The 26297-nt window shown below is 37.4% G+C and overlaps 1 long non-coding RNA gene across 2 annotated transcripts in view; it reads left to right on the plus strand.

Annotated features, from left to right (window-relative positions):
* LOC138109911 (uncharacterized) overlaps positions 1-25218 on the plus strand; it is a 39527-nt gene extending 14309 nt beyond the window's left edge. The window contains exons 1-7 of one of the 2 annotated variants that reach the window (XR_011150739.1): positions 2024-2054; positions 18611-18693; positions 19400-19472; positions 20732-20830; positions 21157-21316; positions 22196-22287; positions 24305-25218. This is a non-coding gene — a long non-coding RNA (uncharacterized lncRNA). Of the gene's footprint in view, positions 1-2023; positions 2055-18610; positions 18694-19399; positions 19473-20731; positions 20831-21156; positions 21317-22195; positions 22288-24304 lie in introns of those variants that run through there. The other variant, XR_011150738.1, reaches the window with a different exon arrangement.
* Positions 25219-26297: the final 1079 nt, after the last annotated feature.

Here is a 26297-nt window from a genome sequence, read left to right on the forward strand (position 1 = left end):
TGGGGTTTTTGCAAGTTACAAGAAGGGGAATGTGTCAGGGAAATACTGTAGTTACAGTTGATTTTGGGTCTACCATTGCAATATTCTTGGCATGAGTATCTTGTACTGTAAGGAACCACTTCTTGCCATCTTGAGTCAGCTGTATATCACTCATCTCTTTTTCCTTTCCTTGTCAGAAATAAGGTACATGAGCCCAGTTAACCTGACTGGCATATTTTTCTTTTGGGAGAAATGTCCATGGAGCAGAGTAAGTACTTACCTCTCCCATCTACTCTTGAAGAGGAGTCTCTTCCTTTGCTCTAGCAGGGAGCTGGAGTTGGGAAATCCAAGACATTCTTGCTTGCACCCTCCTCCCCACATTCCACCTGCAACTTGTTGCATGTGGCCAACAGAAGTCTCTACTGTCTCCTACCATTTAGGGAGGCAAAAGAATAGCGAAGTAACTCCTAACAAAGGACGGAAAAATAGTATCTGACTACCTTGTCTTTTTTGCAAGGGAAAGGTCCTTACTGGTCCTTTAGTGTTCAGCCCCAAATCACGCAGTGAATTGTTAATAATATTTTTAAATTGTTTTACAGAAATTTTACAAAGTTTTTCCTCACTGAAGTCTTGGTGCGGCTAACTCTGGCTAGCTAGATAGTATACACCATGACATATGTGTGTTCTGCACAGGTTTTAAGTTAAACTAATACAATTTCAACATTTAAAGCATTATATTCCAAAGATGGAAAGAGGAAAAATACTTGGAATAAGTTTATTTTGTTTGTTGAGTGAGATGTTGTGAGGCTTGGGGGAGAGTTCTGTTGGCCTGGCATTTTTGTATTTTAAATATTAAATATTTAAATATTACTAAAAATAATGGAAAATAAAAATGAATTAGCATGAAGAAAATGTATTGTCATTAAACAGATTAGAAATAAAGCCAATAAAGATACACTGAAAACTTGCAAAGTTTTGCTATCAAACTTTGCTCAAACCAACACAGAGAAAATTTATATTTCTTGAATCCACATCCAAATTTAAATTTCAAATTAGAAGATTTAGAGTTTTTCTACTATATAGTTTGTTTGGGTTTTTAAAAAAAAATTATTTAAAGCACATGCCTTTCTGTCATATTAGCAGTCTTCAGAGGAATACCATCATAAAACTTTGATTAGTTATTTCTAATTCCAAAATTTCTTTAAAATTCTTCCTACATGGAAAAATTAATGAACCAATTTGCAAGTAAAATTTGTCTGTAGTACTTCATCGTGATACTTCAATATTTCTAAATCAATGAGGTTTTTTAACTGTTGACTGCAAATGGGTTCATGGCTTAATCCTGTTTTCAGATAGAAAAGATAGCTAAATGAAAGTTAGAGAATCCTAAATAATATTTTAGTGAATTCTGCAGAAATAGGAAGGCTGAAGGTCTTTCCTAAGGATAGCAGGCACACACATACAGCAGTGTGCAGTCTTTGGAAAGATAAAGACTGAAACAAAAATGTTAGAGAAATCATTCTGTAGAAACTAGTCTGAAGTACTTCTACAGTAAGAAGAATTTGTTGATAGGTGCCAAAGTTACTGGAAGTGCCAGTTAGTTACTGGAAAATCCTGATATTTATAAATTCAGATATATACACCTATTTCAAGTGAAATATGTAAGCATTGCTTATTAGGACTCTTGTTTTCTCATAAAATAATTTATCTGAAACATTGTTAGAGGGTCATAACTCACAAACTAATAACATTTGGTGAAGGGTAACTCATGAACAAAACTGTTAAAACCTGAAAACATAGTATGGTTTAAAGAGGTCTTGTGCCTAACAGACCAACAGTTTCCTGAGTAAGGAAGAAAATCAGCCACTGTATTATGTGAAATGAATGCGACTAAAGAAATGTTCTTCGTTAGATCAGTCTTGGGATAATACCTTCCTCAGAAATGAGTAACCTCCTAGCTTTCTTTGCTATGAAGTTTGGAAGTGCATTTCTGCCTTCTCCTTTTTAGTTATAACAGTCATTCTTTTTGTGTTTGTCTTGTCAGAGAGGTGGATAAAGAAATTGTGAAATGCCAGGTAAGTTTTATGTAGTCTTGTTCAACAGTACATAAGGTAGCCTTTAATATCAGTTCTACAGATAACTGAAGTGCTGATAGATGCATTTTCAAATGCTGAGAGCATCAAGAATGTCTTGGTACTTCAGGAAATCAGCACTGCTATCAGAAAAATGTTGAAAACTGAAATTCTGTATGACAGGTAATGGAAGCTTTTGTGTTATTAATAATGCAGAAACTGTATTTTTGTAAAGCACACGGGCACATGCCTGTGTTAAAAAGCAGGTCTTATTGCTGAAATAAAACTACCTCTTCAGATTAAAAGTCTGGACTAAGAAACTTAATTTTGTGAGGATTCTTTGTTTGGTTGGGTTGTTTTTTAAAATAAAAAAGAAAATGATCTTTTTAGCCCTTTTTGCAAACATGTTCTACACTTGAGAGCATTACCATATCACACTAGGAACTGCTAATATCTTATGTAATGAAGAAGTTCAGTTTTCTCTTGAATTACAGATTCCTGTTTTTAAATTATGAAGTGCGCAAGAATGGAGTGTGAACAAAGTATTTTAGAAAACCTGAAGTAATCACACAGATATGAAAATATTCTCAGTTTTTCAAACAGCTGTATATTGAACTGGCAGAAGCTATGCTTTGGTTTTGAAATTTACTTGTGTTCCATCACTTAGGTTCCTAATCTTCCTTCTTATCTGACTTTCTTTGTCCCTGTTCTGGAATAAGGTAATATTAAAGAACCATGGAATGCTTGAGGGTTGGAAGGGACCTCTGGAGGTCATTTTGTCCAACCCTCCCCTGCTCAGGTGGGGTCACCTACAGCTGGTAGTCCAGACCCAAGTTCAGATGGTGTTAAGGATTGAGTGGAAGCTTCAGGCAAGCCCTGCCTTAGCCTCAGATTTTTGGCAGCATCTTAAATTTAGGTGGCCTGCACCTAAATTTGTTTTGGGCCACAAGTTCTAAGGATGGCAGATGGGGTCTGTTATAAAATGAGTTATTTATTGAATAGACAGGAGATAATAGAAAAAAGGCCTCAAACAGAGTTACGTACTACACAGTATAAACCAAAAAGAACTACTAGTAGATTACATAAAACAGTGCATGATATCAATGTATCTATATTAAAGCCAGCAAAAAATATTACAGATTGGGAGTCAATGTAATTTACCACCAAAATGACGATAGTGAACACAAAGTCCTTTCAGTCAACCTCTAGAGGAATAACCACAAAGTAGGTGTCCCAGCTTTGGGAAGAAAGCCCCACACTTTTCCAAGGAATGTGCAGAAGATTTCAGCTTTTTGAAAGCTTGGTGTAGTTTGTGTCTGTCAGTCAGAAATTCCAGCTTATCTTTCCCGATCTCACTTCCACAGCAAGATGTTTATTGTCAGCTGGGAGTGGTGCTCCCATGGCACCAAATTAACTCTCTACAAGACAAGCTATGCCGATTGAGTTATTTTATCAGTTAGTGAGCAACAGATAAGCTCTTGTGAGGGGCAAGATGCCCTGAGTTATTTCACCAGCTAAAAAGGAACAGATAAGCTTTCCTGGGGCAAGATGCACTGCTATAGATGGCTTTTGAATATCTTTAAGGATGAAGAACTCCAAAATCTAGTGAGCAACCTGTTCCAGTGCTCAGTTGCCTCACAGTGAGAAAGTGCTTCTTGGTGTTCAGAGACAACCTCCTGTGTTTAAGTTTGTGTGCATTGCCTCTGGTCCTGTCACTGGTCATCATAACAAGTCTGTCTCTGTTCTTTTTATACTCTCCCTTCAGGTATTTATATACACTGATAAGACTCCACCAAACCTTCTTTACTCCATGCTAAAACAGTCACAGCTTCTGAGCCTTTACTCACAGTCCCTTCATCATTTTAGTGACCCTATGCTGGACTTTCTCCAGTAGGGCCATATCTTGAACTTGTCTGTTTTTCAATATACATAAACAGATACCCTCCTTCATGATCAAATTGGGTCCCAATGCTCCTTGAAAACTGCTACCAGGTAGAAGCTCAGCTTTTGACTAAGTTTATTACTAATGGACAGCTAAAATAATGATACAAAATAAGTCAGTGAGTACATCGCAGAATTAAATACCTGAGTTACCTGTGGCATTGCAAGGAAGTTAACCATAGCCATACTGAGCTCAGTTTAGGTTAACTTGCATTTCAGCTTTGCATTTTCTTTCTTTAACTCCCCCCCCCCCCTTTTTTTTTTTTGAGATTTCCTATCTATTAGAGTTTTGTCACAGTCTGCTCTCTCTTAGGAGTATGCTGGCTCATCCTTCTGAGGTGTTTCAGTATTGCTGTCACTTTGGTTTTTTTAGGGTCAGGCAGCATATTTGAGGATTTTCCAGCACTAATATGTCTACTTGAGCTTTCAGATTTTGTGTGCTTATCTGAACTAATCTTCTATTCCTTTGAAGTATGTCTGATTCTAATACTAGTCCAAATTATGAATGATTTCAGTATGAAGAATTTTTGTTAAGTGTGTACTAATAAATTTGATAGGCTTTGTAACTGGAGGAGGGTTGAAGAAACCTCCTGCATTAACTTTTCATACCTCTCACTTAGAGTTTGGTCATGGAAGTAAAGAAATTAGATAGTGAAAACTCTGAAAAGTACAGGATGATTTTTTTTCTCCTAATTCTAAAGAGAGCTTCAAATACACTGCTCTTCTTCAGAAAAAAAAAATAATCAATGTCATTCCAGGCAGTAAGAACTCCAGTTATAGTTTTCATTTGCATGCACATAAAAATGTGTGCTGTGATTTTTTGTGTCATTCAATTTCAAATTCACTTACACATGTGTTAATGATTAGTCAGGATCTGAAAAGGCAGCATCTATTCTGAAATGAAAATATTAGAACAGGGGTTGAATGGCTTTAAAATTATGTTTTTCCTGTGTCATAATATGTTATTAAATACCCTTTCTCCTCCTAAAGTAGCTGGAAAACAAACTGGCAACAACTGTAATTTCTCCTTTTTTTCTTAACAAGATTATATGGGTATCCAACCCACAGTTTCATGAGTATTTAAAATAAATGGAAAAATAACACTCCGTGTGTTTATTTACATTAATTGTCATTGATCAGTGTTTTAAAAACTGTAGTACAATACAGTGTGCAAGCTGATTTCTGCAGCAAAAGACTGAGGCAAATTACAAAATTAATTCATTCTATAGAATCTATGAAAAACGGAAAACCTAAGTTATGAAGGTGATGATTTAACTTGAGTTAAACATACACTATAGTTCACATCACTGATGGATATCTACTTGGTGTTTTGAAAAGACTAACTTAGCAATTAAAAAGCAATTATAAGCCCATTCAGGTGGAAGACAATTTAAACTGAAATAGAATGATATTAACTGGGAGCAGTTTAAGAACATTTAATTAGATGCCCCCAAAGCCCCAATTCAATAATTGGAAGGGAAAACCATGCTGTTTAAAAAAGAAACTAGCTTATAGAGAAAATAAGCCTTATTTTTAAAAGAAATCCTAGAGAAGAGAAAGAGGTAGAGGGTAACTTGTTAAGAGCCTGTATTATAAACTGGTAATTTTATTTAGAAGGTAGTAATTGGGAAAAAATAACAGAAACAAATGGGAAAAACCCCTAGTGACTAGTGAAGCAAAGGCTCATTTCTTACTTTCTAAAGTATATTAGCAATCATATATACCCATTTCTTTCTACTGCTAGCTGAAATTCTTGGAAATCTCTGTAATAACAAGGATTTTGTTTTCAATAGCTGTTACTGATCTATATTTGTGGGTGGGATGCCATATACTCCCATAAGTCCTGATGAAGAAGGAACAGTTTCTTCTCAGTTAAAACTATACTCAATGAGAAATGACACCTAGATACTTTTTAATTAGGAACATGAGTTTTTGCATTATTTTTCATCGTAAGAATGACAAAATTTCTATATGACCTGATCTTTTTGGCTTGCTTAATTAATGATAACTAGTTTCCTAGTTCCTTTCAAAATTCCAGAATATATCTTATAAGGACTTAAGGAGCTTCAGTACCAACTGACATATTTTCTGTCATTATATTGACAATGGTGGAAACCCAAAAGAATTCGTTTTATATCATGTTTACAAGCAAGTTTTTATTAGTTTGTTTTTACAGGAGATCCTGAGAATCACAAAGTGCAGTGGAGTTATTAAATGCTTTAGAAAAGATAAAGAAGAGAGGAATTGTTAAGGTAGAAAAGATCACGTTTGGACAGATCAAATTTGAGATGAGGAAACTGTTCCTACAATGCGATGTCTGAAAGGCAGAAGGCAAGAACTAAAAATGGAAAAAAATTACCCCTGAAAATCATTCTTATAAGTCTAAATCTGCGCTACAGAAGAGATGGTGAAAGAAAGCTGTCTCATACCTACACACATACACCATAATCCATGTAGAAGCAAGATTTGTTCTGCAACTTAAAAGTCAGATTTGTCTTTGTAATCCTAATGATCCTTTTATTTGTGAGGATGAGTTGGAGGAGCCTTGTATTAAAAAGGCTCCCGCATTCCTTTTTAGCCAAATCCAAAGTCTTAGCTTTGCAAAAAGGTGTAATGAACTGCTGCACAGACTTGTGATCTTTAGGTAGCTTTGAAATTCACAGCCCTTTTGATTCTGATTTTGCTCCAAGTTGCTGGATTCCTGTTAATTCTGTGAGAATGAAGTGGGGCATATTGTGTTATCTTGGTTCCAATAAATTAATCTTCAAGCTCTATATAAAGTGTTTTCTAATGCAGTAACCTTTTTGTGAAGATTTTCCCCGACAATAATCCTATAATAGTTTTAAATCTAGGGATGTGCATCGCATACTCTCTCTAAATGTTAGAGTTAAAAATTATCATTATTGAGGGATTGGCTTCAAAAATTTTATCAGCATTTGACTGATGAAAGCAATTACCAGTACATCAGTGTCTTTGCTTTATATACATTGTGTCTTGTTGCGGTGGCTAGGTCCACTTTACACGCCCCAAGTTACCCTGAAAGAGGTCTCTCCCTACAACACTGTGCTAGAAAATTCTCCCTTTGTCTAGATTCTGTTGGTCCTCTCCCCCCTCCCATCCCTTTTCCCATTGGCCCCTTTTGTGTCACTCAACCTTGCCTCTGCCCCTGTACTAGTTTGAAAACAAACTAGTGGGAGACACCAAGTCAGAATAACAATTTAATAGGGAAATAAAAGGAGGGGAAAAAAAAATAAATAAAGGCGGATAACACTGGGTTAAACTGACAGAGTCAGGGTACAACCTGGCACCTTGTTAGGCACGGTGGTGGTAGCAGTCTGGTAGAATGGTGGCTGCAGTCCTCCTGAAGCGGTGATCCTGTAGAAAAAGGGTCTGCTCTTCCTCAGAATGTCCAGTGGTGGCTATGTAGCTCCTGTCCTCTGGAAATCCAGTGGGAAGGTTATCTCTGGTGTTCAGAATCTCAGATTATATCCAGGATGGAACGCTTGGTTCCTCCTCTGGGTGGAGCATCTCACAATGGTGTAATGAGTCATGAGGCCAAGTGTTGATTAGGCTCATTAACAGAAGATAGTCCGGAGGGAGTTATCTCTGAGTCATGCAGCAGGACAATGATGGGCCATTAACAGAAAGATAGTCTGGGGGGAGGAGGCAATGAAACACTGCCCCACCTGATTTCAACAGCTCATGAGGATGGTAATAGAATACACTGCAACCCAGGACAGCCCCCTAACCCTCAGACTATTGGTTTTGGATGCTCTGCCCGCCTTTGGGAGTTCTTGGGATAAAACCAGCACAGGTGTTTGGTTTTGTGTTCTTCTTGCCTCTGTTCCATTTGGGGTGTTGCCATTAAACACCTCAGAATTGCATGCAGAGAACCCCTCTTGCCTCTTTGTCTGCGGTTCATGCACAGGCTGAGTGAGTGAGGGGCTGTTTACAACCACATGCGAAGGTGAGATCGTGTGCACGCGTAGGCGCTGGCAGAGCGCCGCCTGAGCAGTGCATGAGGGACGCAGTAAGAATAACCGCAGCATTCACCAAAGCCTGCATTCAACAGTGTCTTATTACCCTCCATTACTTATCTCAAGCATCAGAGCCGGCCTAATAGGACGATCCAAAATTAAGAAGATGAAAGTCTTAAGAAACAGGTATTTAAAAATCACTCATCTCTGATTAGCTAAAAATCTGCTTTGGGAAAGCTGTAGCTTCTGGTTTCACTATTAACATAAGTTTGAGTAAAAGCCTGTTAGCTTCAATTTAAGGTTCTTGCATGACCTGTGTTTGTTTCAGGTTGCATTGTACAAAAACTGGGCAAATTAATATTGAAGTGAATGCAACTTTTTTACTGTCCACACTGAATCAAATGCTAGTGCTATGATTTTCCAGACTTGCTGCATGTAGAATCAGATGTAAGAATATTTGCATGTGCTTGCGCATTGTGGCTATTCAGTCTTGACAGTCATCAACAATAAACAGTTGTTGACCTAACATTTGGAATGGTATCTTCTAATTAAAAAAAAAAAAAAAAAAAAGCTAATATCTTCTATGTTGTATTTTCCTGGTAAGGTAACAAGTAAGAGGCTGCTGGTGTTGAACTTCAGACAGGAATTTACAACCTCCAGATAAAGCATGTAGCTTTAGCTATTAGGTGAAGTAGGTCATTCCTTAGAGTCTAAAAGATGTTGCTGGAAATAATTGACTGTTTCTTCTTTTTCAGGCTGAGAGAGCATCTGAGAGCCCATGGTACCTATCAGACAGTAGACACGTGGGTAGACAAATTTTAGTGGTCCTGCCATGGAGGACTGAGTGGGGCTGTGGTTGCTTTTGCCTCAGCTCTCCCACCCCCACCAGCATTGCTTACCAAAGCCTTCCAGACCCCTCCCTGCCATTCTAGGCTGTTTCTGTTGTCAGGTTGTTCCTCCTCTTCCTCCTCACTTGGATGACAGCAGCTGTGGTGTAGGTGTAAGGTGCAAGGAAAAGAAAGACCTGTTGTGTGTGGGGAAGGGGAGAAGAAAAGGTTAAAGCTGCGAAAATGTGGTAGAGGTAGTGGTGAAATTGTCAAGACAGAAGGGTATGTAGGAAAGTAGGTAGGAAAGTGCCAACACAGGTCCTCTGGACTCAGTCTTTACTGGTGTTTTTGTTTCTAAACAGAGCTGTGTATTTGTCCTTGTCTTATTATTGCTCTTTGTTCTTCCATCATTTTACAACTTGATTACTTCTATTTGTTGTTTGTATGACATTTTGAATGGTTTTCTCTGGGGAAAAGTCCTCACAATACTTCAAGCAGATTGTTTTTAAAAGCTGTATTGTTTTCAGGCTATGTCTGAATAACTCCTTCTTGACATATTTACCTTGATAAAAAAGGTTTTTTTGAGTCATGCAGAATATTTCCCCGTAGAGCAGCAAGAGCCCAGGATGTTCCCTGAGGGTGGCTTTGTTTAATGTCAACTTCTCTTCGGTTATCCAACTTTTTTTATGAATTAATCAAGGAGCAAATTTTTTTATATCCTTATCTACTCCAAATCATGGCTTGGTAATACCAACATTGGGACTTTGGGTACTGTTTCTAGCTGAAGAATGTGATAGCTTTAATACAAACAAGCCTATTCAAGCACACTTTTCGTGAGAAAAGTAGTCCTGATGAAAGATAAAATATTACCTCAAATTAAGTAAATTTTAAAATAGTAGTAACTGATAACAAGCACATTAATAATATTCTAATACCTTTACAGGAAAAAAAATGGAAACAGAGCTTATGACTATCCTAAATATTTAGAGAGACTCACTGGTAAAGCGCTCTGTGAAGGGAGCAGGTGCTTTTTTGGGGTTACTTCTAGATTAAAGAAACCCATGACATTTTGTGTGTGTTGTTCTTTGCTAATTTCCCCTATCTGGGGGAGGACACAGGGAGGTGCTCAGCTTGTTGGGTTCTCAAACCGAGTGCTATCTGATTTGGGAGGGTAGAGGTCAAAACAAGTAAGAAAACACTCCTGCCCTGAATGTCTTGGGTCTCCTTGTATCAGAGACTAGTGCTGTGCAAGTTGTGATTTATTTTACCTCATATTGGGCACACGAAGAAAATCTCACAGGCTTCATGCACATAGAGAGATTACTCTCCGCTTTGGAACATCGTCTTGATTTATTTATATTCTGATCTTCCAGACAAGGTCTGTTGATGGAGAAGGACATGTAGACCAAAACACAATAGAAAAGGATAAAAACAATGGGGTGCTGGTGTTTTCTGGACCATTTTTTTGGTGGCAGTTTTGAATTTGATTGTTCAGACTAGTTTTGTGTGGTTACTGTAATTCTGGATCTATTGTATCTTGTTGGTAATAAAGCCACTCAGCCTTTACTGAGGGAGAGATTCAGGAGTGACTGACTGGGGCAGGGATCTGGCAAGGCAGTAAAAATACTGGTACCTCCAAGGGGAGCAATGTCCATGGCATTCTTGTCTGAGATCTGGGAAGGCAGTATTTAGGAAGAACACAGCACTGAGTAGAGAGTGTGCACATTTGTACACTGAGTAAAGAAGTGTGGTAACATCTGAACAGCATGGTTCCTGAGGAATACTGTTGATCTTTTTCTAAATATCAGGAGCTCTCTGGTTTGTGTTCTGCTGACGTAATTTTTTTCTAAGTAAATAAAAGCCCCTCTAGTTCATGTCTTTATTTATTTCTTTTTTTTTTTTTTTTTTTTTTTTAATTTGGTTGGTTGATTTTGGTGGTTTTCTTCTTTTAAGGGTGTATATTTTCTTGCTACAAAAAACATTTTATCTTTTCCAGATGTTTTCTTTAAGCTCTTTTGAGGGCATTCAGATAATTGATTAAATCATTGGAAGTGATTATGATGAATGAATCATTATTTGTTATTAGTTTTGATTTGTCTATTAGATCTTCATGCCAAAATTACTGTTCTCAGAGTGGTTAGATGATCACAATGAAAGATTTTACAGCTAATGTTTCAGGTGTTCTTCACCTGCTTTTCAACCCTGATGAATAGATTAACCAGTTATTTCCAGTATTGGTGTAACCATCCAGGTATGTCATCATTTAAAGAGACAGAAAAGAAAACAAAGGAATTTCTGTGGACCAAAATGGACTGGTCCCAATTAGTGTCTGTCATACTTAATGGCAGGAGTGAGTGCTGCCCCACAAGCCCAGAGAAGTGGGGAGCTTGGCTGACTGATCCTGAATGGAAGGTTTAGGAGAGGAGAAGACTTTGGAAATCTGTGTTCAGGAAACTGTTTCTCTCTCTGCCATCATTGTAACTTGGTATGTGTAAGACAATGTAATTGTCTTTCATCTCTGTCTTCAACAACTGTACTTGCAGACGTGTGAGAGGTAAAATGTTGAGCTTTAAACCTGAGAGTCCAGCACTCTTAGTTTGTCACATATTCTTCTGATCTTTTCAACAAGATTATGAAAAGCAATTTGCTTAATCGTTGCACACAAAGCATAGAACTATTTTAGTTCTTGTTTATTTTTTCATCTGTGTAAACATCAGTGTTGTTATACCAAATGTGTGTTTTGAGTAAATGACTTGAGACTCATGAGTAAGGGCGGGGAGAAAATGCTGAGGAGACTACAGGCATCCCTTCCCGCCTTCATAAGTACAAGGGACAGGGAATCTGAGTTACTTGGTGCCTCTCTTACGTTTTTCAAATATTCTGAGCTACTAACTTTCCCTGTAGTTTGGAATAAACTTGTCATCATTTCAAATGCACTAAGCAGGAGCAGATTAGCTGCTGCACCATGATGTGAAGATTTGCAGGCTCAGTACAGTTATGTAAGCTCAACATTTTTTTCTGGGAAGTGCCCAGAATAAATGTTAAACATTGGAGTTTCCACTGTTGACCTGTATGAGGACAGGCTCCTATGCTGGTCATACAGTAATTGTATAACAGCCAGGGCACTCTGAGCAATCCTTCTGCAATGCATTTAATTCTTCTGATGCAACAGGATACTCAGCATAGCCCACCCTTGCACCAGGTGTGCTGCAGGACATACCAAAGCCAGGTGTGTGTAGCCTGGATTGCATTTTGGTGTGACACCATACATAGCAGCCCTCCCTCTTCTAGCAAGAGCCTGCCTTGGCCTGCCTCACAGGCTCTTTAAACACTTGTGCCCACGTTTTGTAAACATCCAGATGAGTCATCTCTTCAGCTGTCCACTGAACTGATCCTTTCTCTTTCCCATGTGGTTTTGACGAGGTGTACTTTGCAACTGTTTTTATTAAAATCAGAAGTAACTTGTATGGAGTTGAAACTATCACAGCAGCTTTGAAAAAGAGAGGATTTAATTCAGGATGCTCAAAAGTTTTCTTTAGTAGTTCTTTTGCTCCTCAGAACACTGAATGCTTTTCATTAGAGGTGAACTTCATTTTGGCCGAGTTTGATATGCCGAACTGGGTGCCAGCCAGGCTGAATTGGCCCTGTGCTGGCCACTGTGTTTGCTGGAGCTCAGGGACTCTGGAAGTGACTTTGCCTTAGCCACTTTGAATTAGTGCTGGGTTATACATGGCAGGCATTACAATACTTTGAGAGGCAGGATGACTTTCCATGGAAAAAACTCATGAATCCGCAGTATGGCACAGTTAATCCCTACCTGGATACAGCACACAGAGCTGATAGGGTTTGTTTAGTACCGGTTGAATTGAGACTGTCTCTCACAGGGCTCCATCTTCTAGTGGAACTTGCTCTTAAATTGTGGTAGGTCACGCGATTAAAATGCTGCCATATAGGATCAAAACTTGAGAAAATTACCTTCATGGTAATACCAGGGTAAGTAAAATTATTTTCCAGTGACACTGAACTACGTCCAAATAAAAATTTTCTCAGTCTTTTACCAAAAGTGCCAGAAAGATGAATTTCTAAGGGCTATACCATTAGCTTATGGTGGATTCAAAACTTTTAAGTGCATGGGCAAAAAGAGTAAGCAGGTGGACTGCAGGGAAATAAAGGTGTTCTCCATCTGTTACCTGTGTAAAAGCTGTTTATAGCATGTTTCTTGACATATGTTTAGCATACAAATGAATTATTCTGCCCTTGGTTTGGCATAATGGACCTTTTGAAATTAGATGTTGTTGTTGCAGCAAAAGAATGGTCTATGTTTCAGCCTCATTCAAAATCACTGAAGAGAACAACATCATCAGAGCAAACAAAAGCAGTTCCATATTTAATTTATAAGTCTTAAATAACTTTTCCATTTCCCAGGAACCACCTGTAGTCTGCCAAGGTCCTTGCTCAATAGATTTTGATATTCAAAACACTTCCTATGTGATAAAATTGCCTCATAAAAAAATTAATTCAGTAATAAAAATTACTTCGATCTTGTTTGCTTTTTACAATTTCTTCCAAGTGCTGATTCATTTGCTGAACTGTAAGCTTGAAAACTTATATTTATGTATTTTAATAGTTTGAAAAGCTATTGTGGATTCCTTGCACCCTACTAGGAAAGTTGGTGTTGCTGTTGATTTGTTAACACTTAGGCTCTTTCATGGCTGGAGCAAAATTTTTCTCAGAAGAATATATAGACATGTTTGAACTACTCCCTTTAGTTTTTAATTTTTTTTTTTTTTCAGGTTATTACTTGCTGCTTCCTGGAAATGTCAGCTTAAAGGGAATACTTGTGAATTCCAGTCCATGTCAGTACAGTCTGAAAGGACCTTGTTGCATGCTAGTACAAAATGTAAATGCATTTTATGAATAATAAAATTACTTATTAGTGCCAGCAGGACAAAAGTAAAATTGAAAGGAAGTAAAATAACTACTGAGATATCAGGCTGTGGGAGTCTACTGCTTTCACCTCAAGATCAACCTGTGCAGGCTAGTTAGGGAATAATTAAGGAAAATTATGTTCTCCAGTATGATCTCTGGGATTGCTATTTTCTGTAACTATCTACTAATGAACACTGAGAGAATTCCAGCAGAGCAGAGAAACAAAATGTAATCCAATTTCTTCTCAACAATTCTCTTTTCTTTCATACTAATATATTACATAATGAGCAAACTTTCTGTTGTGGGGTTTCATAACATTTTGACTGGAAGACTCTAAACTGGTTTTACAGTATTCTTGATGAGATTTTAATGTGAGATATTGAAAAGATATTTGATGTCTGTGAAACACAGGAGGGAGCTACTGTTGGAGGTGAACTACTGCACTAGTTCCATGACAAATGATAAGTGCTAGAAGTATCAAAATAATGCTCCTGGGAATTATGTCAGTCTCTCGGACATTGTCAAGGACAGTATTAATAAATACCCAAAGGCATTATGCCATACAGGCATAAATGATAGCACATAGTCCCAAAATTACATTAAATGGTACAAACTAACAATGAAAAATCTTTTAAATTATGAACTTTTTGACTGTCTGAACCATTCCAGGAGAATATGAGAATCTGGGTAATAATGCATAAAGTCAGTGTATTCCAAGCAATTAAATTTCTTTAAAGACACAGTACTTCACTGAAAACTGTTAATTGTCTAAACTGCAGTTAGTTTGCTAGGACTCTGTTCTGTACGTATACATGACCTAAAGTACAGTGGAATTAGATTCTCAACTTGCAGAACCACGGTATTTTTGATGCTAAACAGTGTAGTGAAAGAGAAAACCACACCCAAGGGTACCTGATCAAAGTTAAATGCTCGTGAAGATATCGCTTTGATGTTTAAACCTGTGTGATAAGCATGATGATGGAAAAACCCAACCTTTCTTGAGCCTTGGGTTTTTTTGGTAGTTTAATTTTTCATTGTTACGGTTTTGAGGAGTCTCTGTTGTAGGCACCTAAGCTTTGAGGTTAGGTTGTCTCATTCCCCCCTGCTGTCAGTGAACAGAGAGAAGCTCCTTGAGGCAGCGTGTTGGAGCTGCAGCTGGACTTACAGGTCCAGTATGTCTCTGGGAAACCCTGTCACTTTCCACTGATAGTAAAGGAAGGGTTTTGGAGACAGGGTTGATAAATTAATAGCCTAAAATGAACCCTGGGATGATAGATATCTTTCTCCTTGTCTCAGCTCTGTTGTATACTATTTACCTGAGGCTTTTTGAGCCACAGCAGATAATTCAGTCAGCCATTGACCTTTCTCAGTAGGTAGTTTGCATGTGATTGCTTGATTGAGAGGAGCTGGTGAGCCTCATGTGTCTGGAGTTGGGCAACATACCTGCTGATTCATCAAGAACTCTGCCTGGTCTTTTTAATCATAAATGACTTGGCCTGAGGAGATACTGGAGATTCAAGATATGACATTCAAAGTGTAGCATGTGTATTATAAGAGAAAATTTACTATTTTCCCCTCCCCCTTAATGAAACGATTTTAAAAAATAATTTCCTCTAATCAGAGGTTGCATGTTAAAATGTATGCCTTGTAAATTGTATAGTGTACTTATTTGTAACACAAGTATCATACAGGATTAGAGTGTTCACACACTCAAGTTCTTTGTACTTCAGGTTTATTATTATCATTGTGATTGTGCATTGAAAGAGTACAGTATTTCCTTGACTTATGAAACTTGCTTTGACACAATTACAGTATTCATGCTCTCTCAGCTTTAACTCAATATTTAATATATCATAATATTATGTTGAAATATGAAAATTTATTAGTATTTACATTAGAAATAAATAGAATCAGACTTTGGAAGGACAGAACCAGATTTCAGAAATCTCTTCATGCTGTAGAAACAGCATGTTGATAATCATTCTATATTATTTTCTCACTTTTTTTTTTTTTTTTTTTTGGTGTGTAATAATGCCACAGCATGGCCCAAGACAGTGAGCTTTTGGTGAATAAAAGAGGGAATTAGGGTTCCAGTTCTCACTGACTTTCATAGGATCTGCAGGGGAATCACTGAACAGTCAAGGAACCAGAGAAAATGCTTCACTGTTTGCTGCCTCAGGTTTGTTTGAAGATGCTGATTTCTAAAATGCTCTCAGTTTTCTACTGCCTCTGGTCCCTGAAGAATGGAACAGAGCAGGTCTCAGCTGTCCTACTCTGTCCATGGGGTGGGATGTGAGGGAATAAGCAGGACCTCAGCTGTGTCAATGTACAAGAGGGCATCAGCTTTTATAATTTCTGCTCTCTCTTTCTAGAAGTCTATTTCTGCAATTCAAACATCCCAGAAGGAAATGGTCTTAACACTATGTTTTAACTTCCTTAGATTCTTCTACTATTTTCTGGTGGATTTAGTAAGTAATACTGGAAATTACCTTTTTTTGTTTTTTTTAACGTATTCATGGCTTGATGGCAGGACCATTTTTCTTAGGATTCTTTCCTTTCCCTTTGATGTACAGTGGATTTAAACTTCAGTCTATTGAGATGCTTTGTAGATACCAGTACTCAAGCTAGCATGTGTCTAGGAAACAAGTATACTGACAGATGGGCCCATTAATCTTTCAGTAAAGTCTTCTGATACTATTGTCATCTGTACTTTGCTTGATGGAAGCGACAATGTGTTGAAACTCAGGATAAAAGCAGCTGCGCTAAATTTTCTGCTTTTCTAGCTACAATAAGACCAATAAAAATGTTACCATAAAAATGACCTGAATTCATCTGTTTTGGTAGAAAGTGTTACAGATTTGCAGAAGTATATTTACATGCAGTGAAATGAGAATGAATTGCAAGGGTATTGAGAAAATACATACCAATAAAAGACAAATCATTGACCTGATTATTTATAAGGTTATAATTTCAACCAGAGAGTATAAAGATCAAAGCTGTGTGTTAAACAGCAGATAATATTCTATCTTGGAAACACTGTTTTGAAGAATTTAATTTTCTAGCATAACTGATATTGTAAGAAGATGTAAGAGGTAGGTTGATTCTCTTGGTAGGGTGATTTTTTTTTAATAAGCTGGTCTGAAAACATAGGTCCATCTCACAAATAGAATAGAGAATATGTATTGGAAGTAACTTTTCAGATACTAACCGGGGTCAAACCAGAAGCAGTATACTTCACAGAGCATGTTCTGCATCATGTTAGCATTACATTCCCCGTAACTGCTTGATGTTTCATAGTTTCCTATGGTGCAGTTGGCTTGCAAATTCACATGCTTTTGAAAAGGTCATTTCTGGTTTCCTAATACAGCATAAAAGAAACTTTTGCAAGCTCTTTGTGGATTACCTACACTTCACTGCAGGAGGAAAACCAGTATTATCATATAAGACAAGTTTGCCATCTGAAAAAAACCTGACTTTTTAAAGATCAGGATTAGAATATATTCTAGTTTCAAAACTATTGATGAAACTGTACTTGTTAGCAAGCTAATGTTTTTAGACTAGTGTAAAAAATGTTTTCAGTCATTAAAAATGTATTCTATATTCAGACAGGGAATTACTACTGGACAATATCAAAGAAAAAATGAAAATTGCTCATTTGCACTCTGGGTACACAGTAGTCCAGCTTGCTCTCTTTCTCCTTGATACAGGTAGGAGTTCCTCTTTCATACAGGAGCAGGTGCATGCTGTCAAATATTTTTATTTCCCCATGGAATGCTTGCTGTCTTATTAAGACTAGCTGTTGGGTTGCAGAAAACAACAGCAGGGCTGCAATATCGTGAGCTGGGATAGTTAACTTTCTGTTTTCTAGACATTTTCATTTATCACCATGACTTGTTACCTACTTGTAAGCTTCATGTTCTGTCCAAAATCTGGCTTTGTACAGAAACCTCTTGAAGTGGCTCTCCTGTCATTCTGACTTTCTGAAGGAATGGAAGGAAATACAACAGAATGAAAATCTTTTTTGGTGTCAGTGTTCTCCTTAAAAAATTCCCCATATGTTACTGAAGGTCACTCTGCTTTTGAATGTATTGCTTCTCACTAAATAATAAAGTCTGTGTGAGCAAAATATAATTTGGATTACCACTTTGTGCTACAAATGAAAATACATTATTTTTCCTCAATCTGGAAGTTTTCTTGACTTCAGAAATAATAAACTTTTTAAAAATAGATATCTGTGTTCATTTTTGAGTGCCACAATTTAAGAAGGATATCAAGCCATTAGAGAGTGTCCAAAGGAGGGCCATAAGGATGATGAAAGATATGGAAGGGAAGCCATATGAGGAGCAGCTGAGGTCACTTGGTCTGTTCAGCCTGGAGAAGAGGACACTGAGGGGACCACTTTGTGATGGTCTACAACCTCCTCATGAGGAGCAGACACTGATCTCTGGTGACCAGTGACAGGACCTGAGGGAATGGCCTGAAGCTGTGTCAGGGGAGGTTTATGTTGGGTATCAGGAAGAGGTTTTCCACCAAGAGGATGGTTGAGCACTGGATCAGGTTCCTCGTGGAGGTGGCCATGGCACCACGCCTGACAGAGTTCAAGAAGTGTTATGCAACACTCTCAGGCACATGGTGTGAGTCTTGGGGGTGTCCTGAAGGGCCAGGAGTTGGACTCGATGACCCTTGTTGAGTCCCTTCCAACACAGGATATTCTATGATTGTACAATTTCTACTCTGAAAGTTGCTTACACAAACTGTTTCATAAAATGCATAATTTTTTAAAAAGCTTTTTTTATTTTATTTACCTAACACACATGCCCAGACACAAATTTTTAATACGCAAAAGTTTCATCTTCTTTTTTTTTTGTTTTCTCCCTGGTTCTAGGGAACTTCTGCCCACGATGTCAACAGCAAAATTGTGATTGATTGAGCTTCTGTTATTCTGTTGGTGTATTCTCCTGCTATGAGGTGTGTATATAACTGACTCATTGATTCATTTGTAGTCCTTATGATTCCATGACTTAGAAAAGAAACAGCACAAAACCGGCAGTAATTATTCTCAATACCTTTCACTGTTGAAAATGTTTTATTATATTTTATTTTTATTTTTTTGGTTTTGTTTCAATAAACTAGAAACCAACAGAGTATTACCATTGCTCTAGTGTCATTGAGAAGAGGTTTTGAACTCAGGCTCATCACACTGGACTCTGAAATGATAACAGATGTGCATCCACCCAGGAAATTACCATTTTCAGTAAGAACCAGAGTAGCAAATGGATTTTCATGCATGGAAAAATAATGTAATAAACTGAGCAAGACCCTGGCTTGATGAATTATATAGTCATAGAAGGGAAAAAATACAATTTGTTTAAATTTCTGAAACTTCAATAGAGCTATAAAACAGGAACACTTTCTACTCCAAGTAATAAGATAACAAGCAGAGGCTTACCAAGTAAATACATTTACAAGTCTGAAGTTGCACACAATTTTTATATATTTCCCTATAGAAAATTTTATCTTTTACTGTCAAGTACTGAAAATAGTTAGGAAATATTAGGTGCATTTTTATATTTTTACGATACAGTGCTCTTTCTCAGGAGACACAATGGTAGGAAGAAGTAAAATCATATTCATTCCTTTATAAATCTTTCTATTCCCTAATTCCTTACTGAAGTAAATGAAAAAGTCTTCACTGAAGTCCAAGGATGTCATACAGACCTTGAGGACTGAAAAGAAACAGGAGCATTGTAAGTGAAAATGAGTCTAAGTCTGAACAAAGAAAACATCAGGAAAACTGTTTATCCAAGTCAAATTTTTTTTTAAAATGCTTTAAAATTAATTGAAAGGGACAAATGATGATAAAGAGTTATAATCCTTTTAGAATCAGATGTAATAATCTTCTTTAGAACATTATAATTAGACTATTATATTTAAATAGAGCATGACCTATAATTACAATAACAATAATAATAATAATTCTAGAATATCTTATATGCAATATAAAGATAATTTATTCACAGAATCAAAAATATTTTGGGTTGGGAGGGACCTTAAAGATAATCTAGTTATACCCCCCGTGTCGTGGACAGTGATACCTTTCATTACACCAAGTTGCTCAAACCCCATCCAACCTATTCCAGTGCCTCACCATCATCACAGTAAAGAATAATGAACACATTCATGTTCCTTTTTTTTCCTCTTTCTCTCATAGAAAGCTGATTTTTACCTTAACTTGTCACTTTTGCTATGGCAATTCCCTGTTCCTTTCTTTAGTGCCTTGCAAATTCTGTTGGTAAAATGCTAATGGCTGTGTAAAGCACCACCTTAAGCCTTGAGTCTTCACAGACTGCTAAATAAATAATTTTCTTTCTCTGCTCTAAGAATCCACACAACATCACCTCACCTGTTTCTCACCTCTGTTATTTTCTTTACTCCCCAAACCTTCTTTGCATGCATCCAAGGGAATCTCTTTCCCTTAGATCCATCTCAGAGCTCACATACATGGCTATTCTTAGGTATTGTTGTGGTTTTACCTTGGTTGGGTATGCACCAAAACCTCTCTATCACTCCTCATCTGGGCAGGGGAGAGAAAATACAATGAAAGGTTCATGGGTTGAGATAAAGGCAGGGAGGTATAACTCACCAATGGGCAAAGCAGATGACTTAGGGAAATCAATTGAATTTATTACCAATCAAAATCAGAGCAGGATAATGAGAAGTGAAACAAATCCTAAGAACACATTCCTCCATCTCTCTAGCTCCCTCTTTCCTGGCCTTAACTTTATTTCCAGTTCCCTACCTCCTCCCCACCATCAGCCTGGGGAGGTGGGGAATGAATGGGGGTTATGGTCAGTTCATCACATGTTTTTCCTGCTGCTTCTTCCTCCTCAGGGAGAGGAGTCCTTCCCTTGCAACAGCATTGGGTCCTCCAAAACTTCTTCAGTGTTAGTCCTTCCCATGGGCTGCAGTTGTTCATGAACTGCTCCAGTGTGGGTTCCTTCCACAGGGTGAAGTCTTCAGGAACAGGCTGCTCCAGTGTGGGTCCCCCAGGGCAACATATGTCCTGCCAGCAAACCTGCTCCAGCATGAGCTGTTCTGTCCACGGGTAAACAGCTCCTGCCAGGAGCCTAATCCAGCATGGACTTCCTAAGGGGTCACAGCCTTCTTTCAGGCATCCAGCTGCTCTGGTGTTGATCTCTGCTTCCCCAGGGATTTTCATGGGCTGCAGGTGTATAGTCTACCTCACCATGGTCTTCACCACAGGCTCAGGGGAATCCCAGTTCTGGCACCTGGGCCACCTCCTCCATCCCCTTTTTTCCTTACCTTGATGTCTGTAGGGTTTTTCTCCCCCATATTCTCAACTGTCTCTTCTCTGGCCACAGTTACTTTAGCACAGTAACTTTTTTTTCTTTCCTGAATATGTTATTGCAGAGGTGTTACCAACAGTGCTGATGGAATCAGCCTTGGCCAGTGGTAGGTTTGTCTTGGATCCAGCTGGCATTGGCTCTGTCAGACGTAGGGGAAGCTTCTCAGAGAAACCACACTTGTAGTCCCCCTGCTACCAGAACCCTGCCCCACACATCAAATACAGGTATACATCTTTCTTGATTCTCTTCTTCTATACTTCCTCTTGACAGCAAAAGATTTATAAAGAAAGAGCATTCACAATAAAGTTTTAAGAAAAGCTTTACAATCAACTTCCAGAATCTAACATTTTCTTTTGCATCTCCTTGTGGAAATGTTGTCTTGTTTATTTATTATTATTATTATTATTATTATTGTTATTATTCTGCACTGGTGGATGCTAATGATCATATGAAGCATTTGCAACTGGCCCCACTTTTAGAATTTCATGTTTCAGTGTTGTGGCAAGATAACCCATAATTTCAGGGCTGTTAATCCTGACCTAGCATAAGAACACTCCCCCATGCTTTTGCTTTGGGCAAGGCAGTCTAAGTAATGAATATATGGGCAGTTACATTCATATCACAATAAAAGCCTTAAATTGCTGCCATAAGAGTGTAATAATTACACTGTCTGAAAATACTACTGCCTGCTCTCACACAATTAAGAACCTTTTCTATCTTTCTCATAGAGCTGCTTCTACTTGTGTGGCAGATACAGAGATTTTAAAAATTTAGATTCATTATAAATAGACTCAGAAAGCAGAATTAAGCAGGGTTTTTTTTCTGGGCAGTGCTGAGTGAGATGTTTGAAGTGTTTCTCACCAGATGGAAAATGGGTTCCTTGTACCATACTTCTGATCTGGTCACACAGTTTATTCCAGGCTCAGCCACTCCCAAATTTTCCCAAACATATTCCCAGCACAGTGCACAAGTTACAGTAACTATGACCCTGAGTTAGGTCACAATTCTTATTTATTATAGATATACTGATAAAAATGTGCTACCTGCTTCACAGTCTGTAAATCAGGGCTTGTGTTTAAGGGACTTTATAGTCTCCTCTATAGTTGTTTTTTGCAGGGGAGTGCAGGAAAGGCTCTGCAAGTTTTTTCTCACGCTGTGTTCTAAATGAAGTACTATGTCATTCTTTTGTTGTCAGGTGAGTAACCTAAGTCTGATGCTACTACTCACAGCTAATGGTAGAGATTGCCTGGGAGGTGGGAACGATCCCAAAAAGGGCAATGTGGCAGAACCAGACTCTGCCTTCTATTTTCTAAGCTGATCTGCATTATGGATTCCAGCCAAGAAGGGGACAGTACATTAAGTAAAATCTGTTGAAAGAAAACAGAAACAGTAATTCTTTTTAAAACCATTGTATTGCTGCTTTAGCATTTTATAATCATTCATGAATTAGCTGAGTCACACAGACAATCAGTTATGCTAAGTACATTTATTAGAAGCTGCCACACCTAAACTAATCACTTTGATGTCTTTGCCATAATTTAAAACCAAATATTAAAGCAAAATGCATTAAAACCATCTATCATGCTGCTTAATCAATCACACTTTGGAGCTCTATGGCATACCAATTCATGCATTTGGGGCACTACTAAAAATTAATTGCAAGATAGAGAATGCATTTTATGAATGCAGCCTTTAGAGCATTTGCCAAAGTAATAACTGTAATGGAGGTCAGAAGATTGGACATTGCTTTAGAAAGTTGATGTCTATTTACTCTAACTTAATTTGAATGAAACATTGAGTGACTTAATGGATATTGCATGCTCCATAAATAAAAAAGGAATGAAACATAATTTATCTCCCAGAAATTGCTCAGCAATTTGCAGAATTTAAAAATATCATATGCTTAGAAGGTGAAAAAAGAATAATAGACTTAAGTAGTCAGAAATACAAAAAGCAGTGAAAAAATTGATTTAGTTAGTTTTAAAAAGTTGATTTGATCTCAAAGTCACATTGGTACATTCATAACTTTTAAAAAATTGGCACAGAGAAAAATAATTTTAAAGAAGAACTCTTGAAAATTCTTAATTACTTGAGTCCTCTTCAGAAGGACTTATATTGAAGAAAAAAATCTTAGCCATTTTAAACAAATTATTGATTAAATTTAACTACAGAAATAAAAAGGTGGAGGAAAAAACTGTGAGCATGAAATATAAGTGCTTGATGCAGCACAGCAGTTGCAAATGAGTGAGTCATTGACAGAGAACAATCTATGTGCCACAAAAATGCTGAAAAATTAAGAAATGTACCAACATTTAACTTGGAACAAATAAGGGAGCCATTACACTGGATAATTTAAATTCAGCAATTTTTCTGCCGGAAAGCTTTACAACATAATGTCTGTGCTGTATCCTGCCTCTGAAGAGCAAGACTTACAAAAAATAGAATCTGAAGTTGTGTCTCAAAAATGTCTTTGCTACTTATTTCTGATAACATGAAAGTTTCCAAAAAGGCATTTTGAACTTAGATCAAAATCCATCTAATGGTTACTAGATTTTTGATTAATTTTATTTGCCATTCTCTGTAACTTTGTATCATTCTATTTGTTTTCCTAGCTTTTATGATTTTTGTATTAAACACTTCTCTCTGCTTTTGGTTATTATATGTTCCCTTCATCAGTCTTAAATGGGTCAGAGATAAGTAATTTCTGTGCAGTTCTACTTAAAATAGTGGTTTTAGTACAAATATGTGTGCAAGGATATGCAGAACTGTGAATCATGCTCCAGAATGTCTGTTACTTTTGTGACCAGACTACTTTTTGGTCATCAAGCAAACATCTGGCTGTTTACATGAAGTGAACTCACTGGATAATTTGGTCGTTCTGTAACAACTTGAGGCAGGCTAGCTGTGCAAATAAAACTGAAAGTTTTAATGGATTTTTTTTAAACATGAATTTACCTATTTAAATGGACCTGCATTAGACAGTGTGTTCCTTTCTTGCAGTTACTTTTATGGACATTTTAGATGAACTCCCAGCAGCTGTGTTGCCATGGTGATTGAATATTGCTTATTGCTTCAAAGACAATAATACTTAAAGTTTTCTAAAATTCACTGCATTTTATTTGAAGTGCTGTAAAACACAGTAAAAATGTAGACTTGAAAGATACAGACATGATGCATGGGCACCTGCTTACTTTTTGTCTGGTTTGTTGCAGGGAGCAAGAGGCAACAGAGGCAGGTTGAACAATGAGGAAGTGTTTCAACCTGTGGTGTTTTCCTTGCTGTATCAAAGATCCAGTGGGCACACCCCCAGCACTCTTCTTCATGTCCAAAAACAGAGGTGTGTCTGCTCCTTTTCATTTGCCTCCCCACATGTGCTGCTTTGGGCTGATGTGTTTTATCAGCACCAGTTCTGGGTAGGGGGATATCAGGCAAGTGATGTTGAACCTGATCTTTTTGTGGGCACTCTATAATGACTCTGTTTCAGGATACAAAAAAATCTGACTTAAAATTTTCATAATTCTGGTGATCCAGCCTTTCTGTTGATACAAGGGATCAGTTCAAACCCTGGTGCTGTGTGTATCTTGACAGCTAGCCTACATCGTGCACAGATTGCTGTGTTAATTATAACAGTTAGCTGGTGTTCAACACAGACTGTATGCTTTCACTTTTGAAGTACAGGGCTGCTTTTTTCCCATACTGAATTTCAAATGATAGCATATTAATAACGAGGTGTTGCAAGAATGTCAAACAAATTTATAAATAAATGATGTAACTTGAGCTGGTGCCATTTCTGTCCCAAAAATCTGTTAGTTTGATCCATACCTGTATTAGCTGTGAGAATTCATCTAGCTTTACATGTTCGCATTTTGAGATAATCAGCTTCTATTGCCCTTAATCTGTTTTGAGGAGTGCCCTAATTTTTATCTTTTAATTCCTCACACAAGAGAGCTTTACATAAACCCACAGCAACAAATGGTAAGAGTATAAGTAGGTCTGTCTTGTTTGTACTCTGTCTTATCTTTTTCTGGTGGTAAAAGGGTGAGTGAAAGCATTTTGCACTTAAGTGTGTATTGCTGTGCTACTGTAGTGCAGCACTGAGTATTGTTAGGGAATGATACTTTAAATTGATGAGCTGTAGGGGAGGTGTCATGCTTGTTTAAATGTTTGATATTTTGAAAAATAAATTCACCTTTCTGCTTAGGAGCTGAATTTGATATCTTTTTCACAGCCTTCCTTCCCTCCCTATTCCTTATTTTTTATGGTAAAGAAGAAGTTTTAATCTAGCATATTTGAATTACTCTGTGTCTTCACACACATCTTTTGGCAATCTTTTATCCAATCAATATTTTGGATAAAGATTGATGAAAATGCATGCTGGAGAGCAGTTTCATTTTTTTACTCTAACTAGAAACATGTTTGAACTGAGTTATGTCAATTTGCTGCATCTGAGCCCAGAAACAGTGCAACAAACATAGATAAAAGGGTGAAATATTTAAGTTTAAAAGATCCATGAAATGAAAGACACCTTACCCTAAAAGTGGAAATAATGATGCTTCCTGAACTTAAAATGAATCACCACAGCTGCAACAAGCACTCTACGACTTGTGTAGTCTTTCTGAAAGAGCTGGCTGAGCTACTCCTCTAAGTTTGGAAAAAAGAACAGTGCATAAGTGGAACCAAATTTGAGAACTGATTTTGTTGAAAAATACTGACATAAAGAGGATTTTCTGTCACTAACCATTGAGCAGTTGGTAATCTTGATCACTGTAGCATGGTTTAATGCATTTCTTAAGGGCAAAAATGACCTCTCTTCTGCTTTCTTGAGCAAGCTGCCATTTTAATTGCTTCTTTCAGCCCTCCAACTTTTTTCTTACTTAATCTCTGTCCATGATTTTAATCAACCATCTGTCACCAGAGGTGCTTTACCCCATGTTTTATCTATGAACCTTATTGTAACTGAAGAGGAGACAAGACAAAAAAGCCCCATCTGAAATAAAAAGTTATGAAAGAACAGTGAAAAATACATACAACTCTGTAGGATACCCAAATAGGTTTATTTTGTAGAAATCAGTTGCTTGTTGAGGATTGAACTTAGGTGCTGAAATTCTTCATAGTCAACATTCATTTCTGCTTTTATAAAACATAGAGGAAGACATAATGTTTGTAAACAAATCTATTTTAAGTGGATGGGGATTTGTGTAACCA

This window comes from Aphelocoma coerulescens, chromosome 4 (genome assembly GCF_041296385.1).
Source record: "Aphelocoma coerulescens isolate FSJ_1873_10779 chromosome 4, UR_Acoe_1.0, whole genome shotgun sequence".
Lineage (NCBI taxonomy): Eukaryota > Metazoa > Chordata > Aves > Passeriformes > Corvidae > Aphelocoma > Aphelocoma coerulescens.